Source organism: Phoxinus phoxinus, assembly GCF_949152265.1.
Source record: "Phoxinus phoxinus genome assembly, chromosome: 7".
Taxonomy (NCBI): domain Eukaryota; kingdom Metazoa; phylum Chordata; class Actinopteri; order Cypriniformes; family Leuciscidae; genus Phoxinus; species Phoxinus phoxinus.
The window spans coordinates 29,579,675-29,587,743 of record NC_136882.1 but is presented as its reverse complement, the minus strand read 5'-3'; the positions used below and the strand labels follow the sequence as shown (position 1 = coordinate 29,587,743).

Genomic DNA, 8,069 nt, shown 5'->3' with positions numbered 1-8,069 from the left:
CTATTATGCGTAAATATTAAATATTATGCTATGCATTACATCTCATGTTGTGAAAAATAAATGTACATGTGAGCAAAGTGTTGGTCTTAAAGGGACAGTTCCTCCAAAAACAACAAAAAAATGTTTTTTCAATAAATTAAAGTTAATGGGGTAGTATACTTTTAGACCCCATTGAGTCATTGTATGAGAATTTTTTTTTTATTCAAAATATCTGTTTTTGTGTTTTTTCAGAAGAAAGAGTGTCCATGCAGTTTTGGAATGACACGAGGGTGAGTAAATGATGCCAAAATTGTCATCGTTTGATGAACTATCCCTTTAAACTATTGACAACATCAAACGAGCAGCATTTGAACACTCACATGACAAAGGAAAACGTTCTTAAAATAGTGGAAAATGAAGCACAAACCTCAATACTTTTTCACAGCAAGGGTTACAATAAAGTAGAAAAAGACACTTAACATGACAGTAAAAACACAACAGTGTAGATAAAACTAGCAAACATTAAAACAGTTTAACATCATTAATTATTCATGTCAGTCAGCATGCTGGGAAAAGGGCAAATGAGAATGAACCACAATTTTATTTTTCTGTCAGGTCTATTTAATTATTATTATTTTCGCATCAATCCAATTTACCTGTTACACCAGTTTGACTTGAAGTGTCTATAAGTGTATCTTCATAGGAAAGGTGCATGGAAGCTTTTCTGAATGTTTTTGACAGTGTAACATAAGAAATGGGTTTCTCAGTGGTATGTATATTTAACTTCATTCAGCTTCTGTTGTGCCTCTGGCCAGACAGATCTTTCTTATTGCCAAACTCAGAGCATGCAGCAAAAAAAAAAAAAAAAAAAAAAAAGATGAGGTCTCGGGAAGAAAAAGGCCAACTCAACTTTTTATCCTGCAGCGACTTATAATGATCTGAGAGCTTGCTTAAAATGCAAATGTGAGGTTGGTCTTAAGCTTTCAAAGGTCACAAATGAATGAGGTGCTTTTATAAAACTCAGTGACTCACTGTGCCTAGGGAGCACATACCTGATCATTAATTCAAGCTCACATGGAGTCATTACAGTCACTCCTGATGAAATCCAGGGTCCTCTCACTGATCTCTGTGCACTTCTCCCTTGATTAAAAACAAATCTAACAAAGTCATTGGAATCTATTACAATCATGTCTGCCTGTCAACTATTTGGCATCCCCCACTGACGTCTACGCAGATTGGTATATTTTCAATTATGCTAATACAATCATCTCGTTTGGATAACATTATTACAGCACTGTGACATTAGACTATACTGTCAGCCTATCATATTTGCGATTACATCTTAATTTCTTTATGAAATTAAAAAGAACAGTGGCTAAATTACCTTTTCAAACATTGATGCACATAATCATTTCATAATAATAATGATATTTTTAAAAAGAAACATTCTAAGACTTTTAACATAATAAAATAATAAGCAGCAGCAAGGATAAGAGAACAGAAGACACTTTGAAGAAATACAGGGCACATGCCCTGAAATGAGTGGGCTGAGGTCAGGTCATTGTCTGGAATATAAAATAATCTCTCTCAAATGCAATAAGACACTATAATTGGAATTTCATCCAATTTTCTACTCTAACAAGAGAACAAAGCATCTCGGAAATGTAACCGTCAGATATAGCAAACTGTGATCTTTTAAACTTTAATGAGCTTTAATGAGTTCAACATCATGATCTTAGTGCTAGGTAAAATACGGTGCAACATAAATCCCAGTGTTTTGATACTGAGATTTTGATATTCTTTCTTCACATCCATGATTGGCACCATCTATGATTCGGCTTGCTGCTTGCATGTTTTCTGCCTCGCACCATTTTCAGAGTGAAAAGAACGATCTTCTAATCTTAGCCCTGTTGTTTTATGTTCTCTGCCTAGTCCACTTTGTAGATACGTTAACTGAAGGAGGGCCACAAATACACCAGTTTCAAACTCAACGTCCACATGCCTTCTTAGGGTTATTTAGTAATTGTTGTCAGGATTTGACCACTAGTTTCTTTGGAAATTTTACCTGGTTATTATACACTGCTGTGTTTTTATAGTTTATAGGTTTTCTATTCTCAAAGGCTACATGCGGAAACAAACATTGCATGACGTGAGTGGTGTAGTAGTCTGATTCAAACGAATGACTCTTATAAGTGGTTCTATTTTGTGAGTCAGTAAAATAGCAACCTGATCACATAAGAAACATTTTGAGAACATCTTGTCCACAGATTTAAATCCACTGAACATTGAATTGTCTATACTGAACAAAAGTACACCTTAATCCAAAACAATGGCCTTGGGAAAGGCCGGACTTTGCATGCTATGATTAAATGATGAATTACAGGCGAGAACCTATAGAGTCAGGAAATGCAGAATGTTTATCTCCAGAGGCAAAGTAAACATGTTTTATTTTAGTCAGCAGGACTAAAATAAACATTTTGTAATGCAAGACTTTACATTCCATTAACTGCAGAGCAACACTGTGTCTGATTCAATCATATACATGTTGACATAACCACTACCTGCCAGAGGTTAGAAAGTTAATATGAGCAGACAGCTCGGTACAAATGAGATGAACCTTGAAAGTTAAAGGGGAACTACTACACAGACTGACAGTCTAATTTTGTTGTATCCAATATCTGTAAAAACATCAAAATATAAAATGTTTTAAGGTAGTCGCAAATCACAGACCCGCACCACTTTTCAGTGACGGCACTCACAACCTGGGCGCAAAAACAAACAGTGTGATGTAAACAACGATTGGTGAATCTTCAGCTCTATTAATTAATCACTGAAAAAGACTGATGTATACCGATTTGAATCAGTCTGACAAATTCTTCTTGCAAATCTTTCACCTGGATTTTAAATCCAGAAAATATGTAATAATATTGACAAGGGACATTAAAAAAAAAAAAAAGGTAAATTAAAGAGAACAAATGCAGAAGCATTTTGTTTCTAATTTTACACTCCAAAAATCAGTAGACATGTGGGAAACCGTCACCTCAAATGTCAATATCAAAAGCCAATGTCATCCAAACCAGAAAGTATGTGACTATTACAAAATTGACATGCTAATAACAAACACAATAGGCTTTCAGATTTTCCTTTTCCATTAAAAAAGTTTGAAAACTTCATCAAATGTAATTGGCCATCACAAGAGGGTTGTTATTATTCTCTCAATTAAATTCCAGCACTAATAGTTGAATAGCCCCGTTCACCGTTTGATTTTATGACTCACCCTTGAAACCATCAGCCAATTCCGTAATGTTTGTGGGTGGCAAAGTGACAGCTTTTGTTTTCACTTTCTACAAATAAAGTGAATCCAACAGACTATCACTTGAGAGGTTTTCTTCAGTAGGTGGATTTGAGTGATTGCATGGAAGTAACAAAAAGTAATTATTTTTCATCAAGACCAGCATCATTAAAGCGATCTCTTTAGAATTACACAATGTCATTAGCACATCATTATCATACTAAAACACTGTCCTTCCTAATTGCTGTTATTCATTTAATGTTGTTCAAATAATTTAAAAGAAGAGACTTAGATGCCTATTTTTTTAAGCCTTTATATTTTGCTATTACTGTCCATCATTTTATTTATAAGATCTTTTGGTAACTAGTTTTTGTCCCCTTATTTTATGAGTTACATGTAAATTCAATAATCTCCATCAATAGGTTTAGGTTGTAAACTTGTCATCTATTAATGCGTGTGTGTGTGTGTGTGTGTGTGTTTCCTCTATGGACATCCCAACACTCTGGGCTATTCCCTAAATGTTTTGGTAGGAAAAAAAGACAAGGCAGTTTATATCATTAAGTATCATAGGTTGATCCAAAATATTCCAAGGCTTCCCAAATAGTCCCAATTCCCTTGGGACAACACAATTCCAATCCATCAAGCCAAAATTCAAGCATTTGTGAAGCCACTGTCACCAAATCAAACTGGAGTATTACTTTGAGTTTGAAACTGTTTTAATTCAGAATAAATGTCACAAATAATTACAAATAAACAGCAAGTGACACATTGAATTGTATTGAAGTAGAAAGACTGAAATAGTATTTTCTTGTAAAACATACTCCAATAATATTTTTATTATTTACAACTTCGAAATACTAATATAACCACCAATACTAACTCATCCAAAGGCATTTATTTTTATTTTTTATAAAAGTCATTTGAAATCTCCCACTTTAAGTTCACACATTATGAACCGAAATTTGACAGAACCTGAATTGTTTTCACATTTAGATTCCAAAGAAAAAAAAACTTCAGGAGAAAGTTTCAGTTCTGTATTCTTGCCACAAACAGTGAACTGTTGAGATACTGTCAGCACCCTGCCAGCCCCTGTGAGACAGTCCCCATCTATGCTCTCTTTCTGATTCACTTTTCCCCTGCTGATATTTCCATATCAGCCACTATCAGTTAATGAGGCCCAGACTGTGGTTCTGCACCTGTGGAGCACTGCAGAATCAATCTGGAGGACGGCGCAGGGATCTTCAGCATCACGGACCGAGATTCAATCATCAGCCATGAGCGCCATCCGCCTGTGCAGATTTCAGGTACAGTCGCTTGTGTTACCTAGATGATTAGCTCACGGGTGCCTCAGATCGAATTTCTGTTCTTTTATCAAACAGGAACTTAGAACTGCCTGCCTAGTAAAGTAGCTCTACACATCTACGCAGCATGTGACGTGATCTCTCTTTTAGCACAGCCAGAAATAACTAGATTGCTCAAAGCAATTTGCTGAGTAATATATTACAGGCTTAAGGGTCCTTTTTGCTAGCACTCAAAACTTTCTGACCATTTTTATTACTGTTATACTTGACGACAGAGTAATGGAGGCGTCTAGACAGCTGTTGAACAAAACGTCCTGCAATCCCATTTTTGTTCGCATTAATACCGAATGAGATTACATGAGCATTTCCAAACCTTAACTAGCAGATCAGGTCCATAACCTTTCAAGCTTTGGGTGTAAATAGGAAGGTTGGAGCAGTCAAACAGGGTACGTTCAGAAAGACAGAGGCAGCCCTGGCTTGTTTTGTTGAGACAGACAAGGCCAGCGAGAAAGGTAAAAGAATTTCAACCACTTGCCTTCAATCAGAATTCTTCACCATGTTTGTCAGAGCACCGCCTGCCATCCGTGGGTCTCATCCTCCATATTAGCCTGCCTGTCATGGCAATCACTCCACTGTTTGGTCATTTCTCTCCATCACTATCTCATTATGAGCCGTCAGTGTTTATGTGGTCCTGACGGCCTTGGCAGGTAATGAAAGAATGCCGAGATGCATTTGGTCTCTGTCTCGCCCCACTCAGAGCGACTGGGCCTTTCTAATGAGGGATTGAGTGGGCGTAATGAGACAAGCCTGGTGTTCCGTCGACATGACCTGCCTCTCCACTGCTCACCATAATTTGAAAAAGTTCCCAATTTCTGTTTGCCCATACCACCTGTACGCTGTGGGCAAGAAACAGTCGGGTACGCCTTAGGGAACGCCGCAATGCAACCTCTGTGCAACCTGCTTACAACCTATTAAACCGCCTGAACCAACATGCTATCTTGTTAAAAATGAATTTCAACCTACTTTCCTTGTGATTTCCTCATCTAATTAGAAGCGAATTACAGAAATGCAGGATGCAGTCATGCTGATGATGATGATGATGCATACCTGCACAAAGCCTAAAAATAGATGTGGACAACACTTCCCACTTCAATGTAAATTAGGCCATGCTAATTAGCAGCAACAAATTCTCAGGAATTCATTGCGTCCCGCCGAGCTGAAAAACATCAGGTATTGTTCAGAGTGCATTAGCATTTCAGAGATGGGGAAAAATAAAGTGTAAATGAACTCTATTGGAGACTGTCAGGTTCTCGCTAGTGTACTGTGTGATAACTTTGACGAGGATGGCCCTGAAGGATCTCTCGCCTTTAATAATAAATCCCAAATAGGAATTTAATTTGCAGTCATGTGACCGGAAAAGACAAAACAATAGATTGTTCCACCACCCATCGACTGATGTCCCAGAGGACCTTAAATGTAATTTTGTGGGCGAAGACCAAGCTGCAATTTCTCCCATGTGTCGGAGTCTGTTGAGATGTGTTCCCCAGAGAGTGGATCCTCCTCACTTCAGTGCTATGGCATTATTCTCTTATCTGCAGTTCTTCCTCCCATTTCTAGACCGCAGTGCACTCCATCAATTCCCCCTGACAGGAAGAAAGAACAGGAACAATGGGAGCAGGCTTTCAGAATTATTGGAAGTCAGTCTCATTTTCATTTTCATTCTGATCGTCCCAACAATAGCCATTAAAACACTGTCTTGCTCTGGTCACATCTACAATGTATTCAGTTACCCTAAGATGGATATTTGATGACTGCCATGATCCAACTGGAACCAGATAGGTTTTTAATCCTGGATGTGCTTGTGTCAGATCAAATAGCATGTCAAATCCTAAACATACTTTAAATGGGAAACATTTGATCATTATGAAACCACCATAACTGTAGTTACTTTTAAATTTGGATTAATTATACTTGGGCACTCAGAGCTATATGAATCTAAGTGGGTCTCATTCCCTAATAAATGATAGCGAAGTGCAAAGAACAATTTCTCAAAAAATGTCAGCCAGATTCACACACATTTGTGTGCATTCTATTATTCTAATATCTTATATCTTTTGCATTGTCAGTTAAAAATTCAATCAATCCTTATAATTACATAATTTATAGGTATAACACTACAATAAGGTTTATTAGTTAACATTAATTAATGTATTAACTAGCATGAACTAAGCATGAGTAACACATTTGTTATTGTATTTGTTCATCTTTGTTAAAGTTAGTTAATACAAATCCAGCTGTTCATTGTTTGTTCATGTTCACAGTGCATTAATTAATGTAAACAATACAACCTTTGATTTCAATAGTAAATGCTGAAATTAATATTAAATGCTGTAGAAGTATTGTTCATTCTTAGTTCATGTTAACAGGTAATGTTAGCTAATTAATCTTATTGTAAAGTGTTACCAATTTATATACAAATTATATCTTTAGAAAGTTGTATTGTCATATATACCCACTCCCTCTCATTACATAAATATAAAAAACATCAGGTTTTATGCACGATTATCCCAAAGTGAGCTCAGTTGAGCTTTCAAAACTTTCCCAAACACTGTATACAATTCCTTAAAAAAATGTCTTTTTCTTGTTTGAAGTCTCTCATGCAGCTAAACTCCAGGCTGAGATGACTAAGACAAAGACACAGGCAGAGCTCCACCGCTCAAGGGAGCTCCAGTGAGCCTGATTAGTGCATTCAGCGAGCGAGTTGAGAAATCGATTGCTGACCCCGGCTCCCTGAGATGCACACCATCACTCAGAGGCCAAGCGCCCCAGCCCCCCCAACAAACACACACTTTCAAAGGAGCCCCATGAGCAGCAGGGCTTTATGCTCCCTCACAACGCAATGGAATCATGGGAGAAAAGAAAAGACTCAATGCCCGAGGAGAAGCGTGCCTACATTTGTCTCACAAAAGTACATCTATGTATTTCTGTAGTTTATTATGGGAATGCATCACCACAGGGGTTGACAACATAAACACGAGAGAACTCTTTGTGAGAACCCGATGGAGAATATACCAAGCACAGTTGATTTTGTGGGCTTGTTTTGTGTATATTAAAACTTTCAAACTAAAGATATAACTCAACTCTTAAAAAAGAAATAAAAAAAGTTGAAAACAAAATACAAATGCTTTTGGGTCCAGAATAAAATTTTAGACACCATATTATTGACCTACAAATGCAGTTATGTCAATTTGTGTCAAGTAACCTGACCAGGTATTGGATAAAAAAAAAAAAATAACCATTGCAGATAATATGCTCACATCTCTTATTATTTATTTTCCCTGGCCTCAAACCATGTGCAAACCATTTTTAGCAGATAATGTCCACTGGAATATTTCAGCATTTATCTTGAACACTGAAATAATCAATATCTGCAACTTCCTGCAGGTGTAGTTCCTCTACACCTTTACTCAATAATCTCTATTTACCCAAAGGAATGA

At 36.9% G+C, this 8,069-nt stretch overlaps 1 long non-coding RNA gene across 1 annotated transcript; it reads left to right on the top strand.

The window, feature by feature from the left end:
* Positions 1-231: 231 nt before the first annotated feature.
* LOC307001463 lies at positions 232-8,063 on the top strand. Its single transcript, XR_013798244.1, has 3 exons — positions 232-269; positions 4,429-4,575; positions 7,224-8,063. It is a non-coding gene; the product is annotated as an uncharacterized lncRNA (long non-coding RNA).
* The last annotated feature ends 6 nt before the right edge of the window (positions 8,064-8,069 follow it).